General features: G+C 38.5%; 1 pseudogene; it reads left to right on the top strand.

The window, feature by feature from the left end:
* LOC137714273 (probable GTP-binding protein OBGM, mitochondrial) overlaps nucleotides 1-1488 on the top strand; it is a 5947-nt pseudogene extending 4459 nt beyond the window's left edge.
* Nucleotides 1489-12299: the final 10811 nt, after the last annotated feature.

Raw genomic sequence — 12299 nt, 5'->3', positions numbered from 1 at the left:
TTTTCTTGAGATCATTAGAGTTATCTTGGATACTCTTCTTATTCAACAAGGGGGATATGGATCCTCAAAGAATAAAATTGGCACCAGAGGAGCAGATAAGGTTTATTTGTGTTTAGCAGTTCTTGGTACCTGCATGATTGTATCATGTAGTTTTTCGTATGCTAGGTTGGAACCAGAAAGCTGAAATTTACTGTCAAAATCTTTTACTTTTGTAGGTTGCCCAAGTGCCCATTGGTACCGTGATTCATCTTTTGAAGGGTGAAACTCCTTGTGTTGTTGAAAGACAAATTCCTAAAGATTTGGATCCATGGGAAATTCTAGGTACCCTATTAGTGATGTAACTGGATCTGACCAGCACTCTATGCTCATGGCCTGAATATGGCGGAGGTTAGTGATTGCTCATCCTCTCAACCAGACAGAACTGTCGAGGAATCAGCTGGTATGAAGGAAACCACCGAAGTGGGATCAACTGATGTTTATTCTCAATCTTTATTTACTTCGCCTGAGAGTTGCTAAGAATATGAGACAGAGAAAAAAAGATCAAATTCAGCACAAAGTTGCTGAATTAACTGTACAGGGTCAACGAGTAATTATTGCTTGTGGAGGGGGAAGGGGTAGGGGAAATGTGTCCTCTGTCAAAGTATTTGATGATGAGGAGTCGTCCCTTCGTGTTGGTTTGCCTGTTTCAGAAGCTGTTCTTATACAAGAGCTGAAGAGCACTGCTGATGTGAGCTTCGTCGAAATGCCAAATGCTGGCAAAAGCACTCTGTTAGGGGCTATATTGAGGGCAAAGCCTTCAGTGGGCCATTATGCCTTCACAACTCTTAGTCCCAATTTGGGGAATCTAAACTTCGAAGACTTCTCACTCACAGTTGCAGATATTCCGGGACTCATCGAGGGTGCCCACGAAAATCGTGGACTTGAACATGCATTCCTGCAATACATAGAACGCACAAAACTTCCAGCTTATGTGGTAGACTTGGCTTCTGGATTGGACGGTAGAATTGGAATCCCACCTTAGGAACAACTTTGGGATTTAGTTTTTGAACTCGAGTACCACCTAGAAGGTTTATCTAACTGTCCATCCTTGATAATAGCAAATAAAATAGATAAGGACGGTGGGGAAGAAGCTTATGAAGAATTGGAAAGAAGGGTGCAAGATGTTTCTATCTTCCCTGTCTGTGCTGTTCTGGAGGACGGAGTGAGTGCCAGAGGTAAAACTTGCTCTTAAGAAGCTTGTGAATGGTGAAATATCAGACAGACTCGTTTTAGATAAAATCACGGTTGGTTAAAGGTTAATGATACTTCTACAACAAAAAATATTGTTTCGCGGCATAGCCGAAGGATGATTTATTGGATTGTTCAGTTTCAGTTGTAGACTTACGTTGTTTTGCAGTCATACGAAGTTTTGCACACTAGCATCATACTCGGTTTAGAAGAAAAATCTGCTGGGCAATCATATTGTATCTGTGGTTTGATCAACCGTTCAAAAACCAACATGTATTAAGAAACATCACTTTTGTACAGTTTCAGTATACCTATGTATATATTGCAACTGAAAACAAAATTTCAATTATGAACACTGGATTTTTCTTTTCGGTGGTCAGACGCGTCACGTTAAGGTTTAGGGTTTACTGGTTAGGGGTAGCCTGGCTTCCTCCACAAACAAAATAACAAATAGTTCATGACACTGACTTGCAGGAGAACTTTTTAGTGCGACGATCACATCTCAATGTTGTTACTAATCCATATATTGTTATATAAATGAACAACATGATTGGTAATACTGCGTGATGGTATTATATGTAAAGTTCTAGTGAATGACAATGAGTGTTTGATATTGCTTGGATAACAAGTAACTTGTTCTACGAGTGATGACATGCCCTGATCCCGATATTCCCCGAATATTAGGATAGGCACGTGCTAGCCAACACCCGAGGGTGACGAAAGCCATTTATTGAGTGCAAATACTAAAAACAAGGGATAGATAAGGCTTATAAATATAAAAGAATAATGAATATGCATTTAAGGAACGTGTTCAGAGCATACAACTAACTAGAACACTAAAAGAAATAATATAAAATTGAATGAAACAAAGGATGGATCCTACACCGAGAGGATTCGAAGATGCCAATACGGAAGTGCCACGTCGGGATTGTACGTCTCGATTCTAAGTCCTGAAGGGGGTGCAAAACAAACATGAGTGGACCAAGTTGATACACACACACACACACACACACACACACACACACTAAAATGGTTATCAACATACTAACCCCCAGGTTTTATGAAAACACATATATATCATGATAAACATAGGTTTTCCAAAACCTAGCACGACGTGCAATGTCTCAAATCATAACTTGTATATATAATAATCACTAGTAAATGTCCGATAGCCCCCAAGCCCCATGCCGGTTCCCCGTCTCTGAGCAGACAATCAGAGTAAAATACACTCCAGGTCCTATGTTGGCTCCCTATCCATGTGCTAAATAGCCAGAGGAAACACACTTTAGGCCCTATGCCAACACCAAATCGTCGCCCATGACGGACCGGAATCTATTCTTACGTCCCGTAACGGAAAGGACCACTAGGTAAGTACAAAACTAGTGAACATACATATATTGAAAAGCAACTTCATAGTATAAAGTCATCCATCATCTATACTATAAAGAAGTGTTCTAAACATGTTCTAACTATCATATCGTCATCCATCGGATATTTTATAAGAACATGGGTTATAAGAAAAATAGTAATAATTCAAACTAGTCTCAGTAAACATGTTATCTCGTAAAACATTTCATAAAACATAGTCATCAAATCATGATTTTCATGTATGCATTTCTACTATCAAAACATGCATTTTTAGAAGGGGTCCACTCACATTAATTAGCTGCCAAAGAGCCACGCAACTAGCAAAGATGGAAACGGGTTCAGGATGTCAAAATTAGCCTAGGACAGGTCTCGAACGAAAACCCAAAAAGTCAACGTTTACCTTTGATCGGTCAAAGTCAAAGTCAACGGTCAGTTAAAGTCAACAGGTCCACGTCGGTCAACCGATCAGGTCAACCTGGGTCAAAGGTCAACCGAGATTGGGCTTAGACTTTTAGGTGGGTTGGGTTTAGGTTAATGGGTTAATGGGTTAAGGGTTTAGTTTCAAACAAATAAAATACATAAATAACTAAAAGGGTTCCAAGGCCCAAAGGCCATATCTGATGTTTCTGGGTCAATGTGCCTAAGGCCCTAGGCTGCACAAAAGGGGCTTGGACTTAAAGGCTCTGCCTAGTTCCTTTGGGTTTTTATGAAACAAAATAAATAAATATAAATAAATTAAAGAATTTGGGTTGGGTTTAAAAGGATAAAGGGCCTAAGGCCCTAGGTTTGGCACGGCCCAAAGGGGGCCTGGTTCAAAAGGATTTGGGCTTGAAAGCCCGACCGGAGTTCAGAACATGGGTCGTCGGACCCAATTGAAAGAGAACGATTTCGGCCAGGAAACTAAACAAACTTTAAACGCTCATAACTTTGTCAATACTCAACAAGATCAAGTAATTCAAAAACGGAAATCATAGCTCTCGACGAGACGAAGAGAATCATACCTCACACGACATCTAAATCGCCGTGGTTTGGCCGAAAAATGCCTCAAAAGCCTCGTAGATCGCTGAAAACTGGGTAAGATTCAAATGGATATAACTTCTTCAATATTCAACGAAATTGGGTGAAACAAAAAGGTGAGTTGTAGTACTCAGCCAAACAAAGAGATTGATACCTTGCATACAGGCCAACTCACTGTAATTTGGTTGAAAATTGTCTCGAAAGGGGCAGTGCTCCTCGCCGAAAAATCTGGAAAACACTTTCCCGAGTTACTTTGGTGTTTAAACCATACCACAACAACTCAAACACTATCTAACACAATAACAAGCACGATCTAAGGAGATTTAGGTGTGCTCTGCACTTACCTCGTCGGAGATCTCGTGCATAGTGATTGCACAGTGCTGAGATGGATAGTGAAGGTGAGGGAAAGGAAGTTGAAGCTCAGATGATGAAGGTAAGGGAGAGGAAGTTGATTGCTGTGTGTGCGTATGTTTGGAGTGAGGAGGTTCCTAGCTACTATTGTAGCTGTTGTGGCGTCCTGCATCACGGAGTCTTCACCTGTAAGAAGACCGTTAGAAGATAAGAAAGAAGGGCGCCATACGTTACCTTGACGCGGCGCGCCCGTATCACTGCTAAGGCTCAATTCCAAGCTAAGGTTCGATGAGTTTGCCATTTTTCAAAGGTGTTCAAAGATAAGGGTTGATGGAGTAAATTTTCAAAGGGTCGGAGTCGATTTTCAAGAATGGGAATTCTTCAGAGTGTGTTTTTTGTGGTGATCGATAGCTCTATAAGAAGCCAAGGCGACGCGTCCACCAATTCAAAAAACCGGAATTTCCGGCGTAATTTAGGCGACGCGTTCTAGGCTTTTCAGAAAACGCGTTCAACTTTGTCAAAAGATTTCTGACAAAGCTGAAAACACGTGGAGGCCATCATCGCAACTACACGTCTTTAGCCGACAAGAGCAAAGTTCGGCGACGCTTTCTCTGCTTTTCAGAAAACGCGTGCAGCTTTGTCAAAAGGAGCCGCATCTGCACTACCACGTGTCGTTCAGAAAGAGAAGGGGCGTCGTTCAGAAATCAAAGGGGCGCCCGCTCAGAAATCGAAGAGGCGTCGTTCAGAAATCGAAGGGGCGCCACTATTTCAAAAAGCCGGATTTGCGGGATCAAAACGTTTGTCGACAAGGGTAAAAAAAAAAAAAACAGTACCACCACTTGATATTATTTCTATATATGTCGACCTTCGTCTTTTATGGCAAGGCAAACCTGAAGAAAATGCCCAACTCTCCCTCACCTCTGAGGGCGCACTCCCAGCAAAGCCTTTCGAAATACTCAATTCTTTCTTCTTCCCCAAAGATGATACCAGATGCCTGGAGTACAGATGACCCAGGAGGAAATGGCGGATTGAAGTGTGCTGATTCATTCACCGCTTCTTCAAAAACAAAGGTATCTCATATCATCAAGGTCAAAAGCAAAAGTATCTCATATCATGCTCTTTCCCTGTCTTTTTCTTTGTCCTTGTTCTTACTCGCATGGCAAAGTAAAAGAAGCAATCAGCCGGCACTTGGAGTCAGTCTTCCGATCTGGAGCCAACTGCCTGGAATCTATTCCTGATTGCTTACCTAGCGTTGCTCTCGAGTAGTCATCTTCAACGGTTGATACACTTCCAGAGAAGGGACCACTTCTGCAAAGGGGAGCGAGTAAGGCAAGTGAAAATGATACATTGAAGCATGTGGAGACAAACTTAGGCTGAGTTATCCTCCAACCCTTTTCAATACGAATTGGAAAGATTGAACAAAGAAACAGACCAAAGGAGTAAGCTCAGACCTTCGGGGGAGACCAAAAGAATCCTCCAGCCCAGTAGCACAAAGGAAAATCAACAAGTGGAGGAGACCAAAAGAATCATGCAGCCCAGTTCAAGAGTATGCCTGTGGAATCACCAAGATCAAAGCCTCAATGCAATTACCAAGGAGAAGAGGGAATTTACACTCCATAACCAGATTTGCGTCCCTAAACTCTTCTCTTTGTTAATTACATTCTGCCATGTTTAGTATGTTTAAATTGCTTTTTGTGTGTTTACTTATGCTTAAAACATTGAGGACAATGTTTGATTTAAGTGTGGGGGGGTAACTAAGTATATTTAATTCAAATTCGTGGGATTTTATCACCCATAACTTCAAATGTTGTTCCTTGCTGTTTTAAGGTGTTTTTAAGTTGTTTTAGAGTGTTTTAGTATGTTTTGTTTTTATAACTCCGAAAATCACATAAAAATTTGAAAAACATGTTTTAAAAAGCCTAAAAAGAGTGTTTTGAGTCGTTTTTGTGTGTTTGTGTCTTAGGGTACCTTCCAACACAATGATAAGGATTTGGTTTGTAATTGCATGACGGTTAAAAAGAGTTATAAACATAGAGAAAAGTTTGATTTACTCTTGGTATATGCTTGGATATGGTTATAATGTATGACTTCACATGCAATCATAAAAGAAAAATTCGTTTTTGTAACATGCTTGAAGGAAGGAACTCAAACAAACGCTACATCCCTGTGAGACTCGAGCCATTACTTTCTTTGGAGAGTTATTTTCTGTGATTCTTTGTTTTCTAAAGTTGTTGCATGATCTCATTATTTCTTGCTTGGTTGCTACTTAGAATGCAATTGTATCATGATAGAACTAAATGCTAGAACTTATATCCGTTTCATTCAAAGCATGACATTGAGTTGCATAACATATATCAAGATGAAGTTGTGTAGTTGCCACCATAGCCAAATAGCCTTACTTCCCATATTTCGTATATATTAGTTTTAACCTCGTTGAGCCTCGTTTAGCCTATTTTCTTTGCTAACCACATCACCCCTTACCTAGCCTAGAGTAGGACTTTCCTATACCCTTGTTCTTGAAGTATAGTGAGCATGACTTAAATGAATTCCTTTTGATTAATATGTTGCAGAAAATAAGTGTGGGGGAAGGGATTTTTGTGTGTATGTATGTGCCTAAGTCTTAAAGGAGGCACGGGAAAAAGAAAAAAAAAATGTGAGAAAAAGAAGAAGAAAAGAAAGAAAAAGAGTGAAAATAAGTGAGAATGGACTCACAAGTGTGATTGTTGAAGAAAGGGCCCAAAAAGTTTGAATATGGCCCTAAGTTTTGTGTGACTTCCCCTTGGGTGTTCAAAGTTGACTTCTGCGTTCTAAAGGGAATTCTAAGTGCCTAATTCAATACTTTGCTCACTATTGCTTAAAGAACATTTGTTTTCCCTATCCTTTCTTTGTTAGCCAAACACCTTTAGCCCCGTTTCAACCCTTATGCTTCTATCTTGATCGTTATGTGTTCAATAATGTGGAGTTTGGAATTGATATGAGCTTATGGAATCACTGGTTCTCGTTCTAAGTAGTAGCATTCCATTCATGAGATCATATATATACATGTTAATAATTCCAGAAAATGCTTTCCTTGTTATAACATATGTGAGTGTTCGTCTACATGTTTACATCAATCTTCTCACATATACCTAGTGTAGGGTGTGTAGTCAGAAAATCTGTGTGAAAAACGAGTGCATATCTTGTAAGGATTTGAGCAAATTCTCTAAGGCATGTTACTACATTCAAAACATAGTTTTAAATGCTTAATTGTGAAATAATATGTGGTGACTATGAGTAAGAATGTACTTAAGTGTGAAGATGACAAAAATCTATGGGACTAATGATTTTTAACTTGTCATGTGCATTGGAAATCCGTGAGACGATTGTTGGAAGGTGTAGGTTGTGTTTTGTTCGTTTTGTCTAGTTTCGTGTTCTTTTGTTGTTTTGTTTTGCTCGAGGACTAGCAAAAGATAAGTGTGGGGGTATTTGATAGGAGCATATTCATGCGACTTAAATGGCTTGTTCTCGTGCATTTACGTTATGTTTCTTTAGTTATTTTAGTCCTTTATGCTTCTTTTGTGTGTTTTCAGGTTCTAAGGGCAAAGTATGCAAAAGGATGCCTTTTGGAGCCTTTTGGAGCAAATTAGAGATTGGAATGGATATCATATGCTTGGAGCCAAGAGGATGGACGAAATTGAAGGATTCCTCCACCATTGCAGCCACATGCACATTCAATCATTCACACCAAAACCTTGCACATGCTTTCCCATTTCATTATTTATTCACCTTGCAGCCACTCCACATGCATTTCTAGCTTTTCCTTTGCATTCCCCCTTTAATCAACACATGCATCCACTCACCAAGAAATCATTCATTCCACATGCACCCAAAACACCACCAGAAATCATCATTGCCGTGGGTACCTATCCCATTTCAGATTGTCATTCCACTTCATTGCACATGCATCTTCATAATTCAACACATGCATTCATTATTTATTTACTTTGCATCCTTTAATTTAATCACATGCACATTCAAACAAACACAATCATTCCAGCCATACCTTGCATTTTCAGATTGTTCCTCCATCATTGCACCACAATGCAGCCACATGCACTTGTTCCTCTAACATTTCAGCCACTTGCACTCCCATTCTCTCCCAAAACCGTGCACATGCCTTCTCCTTGCATTTCCAGCCATTCCACATGCTATTTCAGCCACATGCACTCATAATCATTCAACCAACATGTGCACATGCAACCTAGCTGTCATGTTCCCCCCATTTCACCTATAAATACTCATTCATTCACACTCATTCATAGACATCCATTCACCACAGAAATAAGGCCTTTGTGCCAGAAATTCATCCATTCCAAACACTCTTCCATAAACTCATCCATTGCAGAAATGTAGACATCAAACCACCCTTGTGCCGTGCCTTCCCTATTAATCCAAACACCACTCCCCAAACCATTCACACCATCAAACTCACCTTAGACCTTGTGCCACAACGAAGAGGAAGAGAAGAGTGCCTAAACGTTCATACAATTCAAGTTTGAGTTGTTGGAATGTTTAGGTGTTTCTTTGATTTCAATGTTTAATTTCAATGCTCTTTGTTTTGTACGAATGAGGAATGAATGATAAGAGGGCCTAAACGTTCATACAATTCAAGTTTGAGTTGTTGGAATGTTTAGGTGTTTCTTTGATTCTCTTTGCTTTGTACCATGAGGAACTAAACCCCCCTTGGTTAGGGGGTGATTCAAATATATGTTTATGCTTGCATTTTGATTTGAATACTTCTAATTCTGTTTCATAAGTTGTGGATTCAATTCGTTTAACTGTTTGATTGATAACTTATTTATGTATGTTCATTGAGAGTGCACACTTAATTTTCATGCATGAATATGACGCTAGAATATAAGTGAGTTTCACCTAATAGTTACGAACTTATATTCACAAGTAGTGGAGGTTGCTTATAAACAATCGCGTTAAACAAATTCTTGGCATAAGTTTCATGCGTATTCCATAGTAACGAATGCCTCGTCAACACTTATAATTTTCATAGAGCGTAATGATTCTTGCTTGTACCTCTTCTATGCATTCATGTTGAGGACTTGTGGGGAATGTTTTGAATTGTTGTATGCGCTAACCCATCCAATTCAATAACGTTAGGAAGATTTGAAGGTTAATTAGTGCATCACGGTTAACCCGGGGTGTTGAGTTTCATGGTTTATTGAAATGCAATTGGAAATCATTTTATTATGCAAGTGTAACATATGTGAAGATGAACCCCTTAGCTAGCATTCATTCATTTCAATTCCATTCAATTCTATCACACATTCACATTTACATTTTGCTTTAATTTACAATCTGTGCAATTTAATTTAATTTCGTATAAACCTCAATCCCCCTTTACTTTATTGTCCAATTTAGTTAGAAAGTGTCTTAGTTTATGTTTCTAAGTGTTTTGATTCAATTTATTTCCCAATTTCGTCCAAATTCACCAAAGTGCTCAAAACTGCCCAGAAAGTGATTTTAAGGCAGTTTTGAGTGTTTTGGGTGATGTTTGAGTCTTTTGGTTTGTTTTAATGTTTTAAGTGTTTAGTTTTACATTCTTTGAGTTAGTTTAGTGTTTTATATTGTGTTTTTACGTTCTTGAGTCAAGTTATTACATAAATTCGTCCAAATTTGTGTTTGTGCTCAAATCTGCCCAGAAAGTGGTTTTTAGGCAGATTTGAGTGTGTTTGTGTTGTTTTGAGTCTTTTGGTTTGTCTTAGTGTTTTAAAGCTTAGTTTTGCATTCTTTGAGTCTAAGTTAGTATTTCATATTGTTATTTTACGTTTTTGAGTCAAATCCAAGTGGTTAACAATCCCTCCTAATCCCCGGTCTAGAACGATCCCTACTTATACATATACTACAATTGACAAAAAGAGGGTTTAATTTATGCGCGTATAATTCTCGCATCATTATGTCATCTGGTTTCATTTTAGATTTGAATCCAGTACTTTATGTACCTTCAATGAGAAGGAGTTTAATTTCTGCATCCAAGTTAGTTCAGCTAGGTATTTCTTTTGTTGGGGATGATAAAAGTGCAAGGTTTTTCGAATCAAATAATATGAATTCCTTGCTTGGTATTGCTCATTTACAAACTAATATGTGGCAAATGGAATGTTCATGTGTGCATGAATGTTTTAATGTTCAAAGTATTGGTTCTAAGAGGATGCTAACTTCTGAAAAATCCTCTATGCTTTGGCATAAGAGGTTGGGGCACATTTCAAAAGAAAGAATCATCACTCTGTGCAAACAACACTTATTACCTCAATTGGATTTTAATGATTTTCAAACCTACACAGATTGTTTTAATGGAAAACTTACCAACACAAGGAAAATGGGTTCAACTCACAGTCAACATTTACTTGAATTCATTCACACTGGCATTTGTGGACCTTTTCCAAACAAAACCATACGTGGAAAGTCATATTTTACCACTTTCATTGATGACTTTTCACGCTTTGCTTTTGTTTACTTAATTTCTGAAAAATCTGAAGCTTTAGATTGTTTTAAAGTCTTCAGGTTAGATGTTGAAAAAAAATTAGAAAAACACATTAAAATAGTAAGATCCAATAAAGGTGGTGAGTATTTTGGCAGATATATTGAAGATGGACAGCACAAAGGTCCATTTGCTACATACATTCAAGACAACAACATAGTAGATCAATACACCATCTCAGGGACTCCACAACAAAATAGGGTGGCGGAGATGAAGAACAGGACCTTAAAAGACATGATACGATCAATGTTTACACAATCAAAGCTGCCTATATTTATGTGGGGGAAAGCGTTGAAAACTGCTAACTACATCATCAATAGAGTACTAAACAAGTCAGTGATAGTACTGCCTTTTGAAGCCTGGACTGGGAGAAGACCAAGCTTTAAGCGCTTTCATATATAGGGTTGTAAAGCCGAGGCATGGTTTTATAATCCAAATGAAAGGAAACTTGATCCGAGAATAACAAGTTGCAGGTTTATTAGTTATTCAGAGATATCGAAAGGGTTTAAATTTTATTGTCTTCATGGTCCCTCTCGAATAATCGAAACTCACAACGCAAAGTTTGCAGAAGAATATGAGGATTTGAGTTCGTGAGTCATTACTTCACAGTCACTTGAGTTTGAAGAACTGAGCAACAATGACACTTCCTTGTTTGATCAGCAAGAAATAACATTGCAAATGTCAACAATTTCTCCATCACAAGTGTTTTCAATCCCACTTGATACACAAATTGAAGCACATGTCTCATTCACTGAAGAGGGAACTTCACATAATGATGCTGAAACCAATGACACAAATAAAGAGATTTATGAGCAGCTACTAAATATCCCCACTGCAGAAAATAAACTTCCACTTGAAGTACCAGCTGCTGAAAATGTTAGAAGGTCCCAAAGAACTAGGAAAACAGTTATGCTTCCAGATTTTGTATACTTCAATGAAGCAGAATATAGTTTGGGAGATGAAGATGATCCTGCCACGTATCATTAAGCCATTACTAGCATGAGGGCACCACTATGGCACCAAGCAACAACTGAAGAGATTGAATCAATGAACAAAAACTAGGTTTTGAGCCTTGTACCAAAACCTGCAGATGTTACAAAGACAGTAGGCTGCAAATGGGTCTTTAAGACCAAAAGAGACTCACAAGGTAATGTTGACAAACATAAGGCAAGGTTAGTGGCTAAAGGTTTCACTCAAATAGAAGGGATCGATTACAATGAAACCTTATCTCCTATGTCCACAAAGGATTCTATACGAGTGATTCTAGCTTTACTTGCTCATTTTGACCTAGAACTTCATCAAATGGATGTTAAGACCACTTTTCTCAATGGCAATCTTAAAGAAGACATTTATATGCACCAGCGACCAGGATTTTTTGAAAGGGGGAAGGAGTCAATGATCTGTAAATTAAACAAATCCATTTATGGATTGAAACAAGCCTATCAGCAATGGAACAAGAAGTTTGATCAAGTTATGTCTGCATTTAGCTTTCATGAAAACAAGATGGATGAGATGAGTGTGTGTATCTTAAGATAAGTGGTTCTAAAGTTGTTTGATTGCTAGTTCATATATGACTTTTCTACAATCAACCAAATAAATGTTAGCCAATAGTTTCGATATGAAAGATTTGGGAGAAGCCAAACTTGTTTTGGGAATCGAGATTGTTAGAGACAGGATCAAGAAAGCTCTTGGACTTTCTCAAAGATTGTATATTGATAGAATAACCAAGAGATTTAATGTAGAAAATTGCTCCAGTGGTGAATTGCCAATTGGGAAATGAGACAAGTTCAGTAGTGATCAAAGTCCC

The sequence above is a fragment of the Pyrus communis genome, chromosome 14 (assembly GCF_963583255.1).
Source record: "Pyrus communis chromosome 14, drPyrComm1.1, whole genome shotgun sequence".
In the NCBI taxonomy this organism is placed as follows: domain Eukaryota; kingdom Viridiplantae; phylum Streptophyta; class Magnoliopsida; order Rosales; family Rosaceae; genus Pyrus; species Pyrus communis.
Note: the sequence above shows the minus strand (reverse complement) of the source record. Positions and strands in the feature narration are given on the sequence as shown.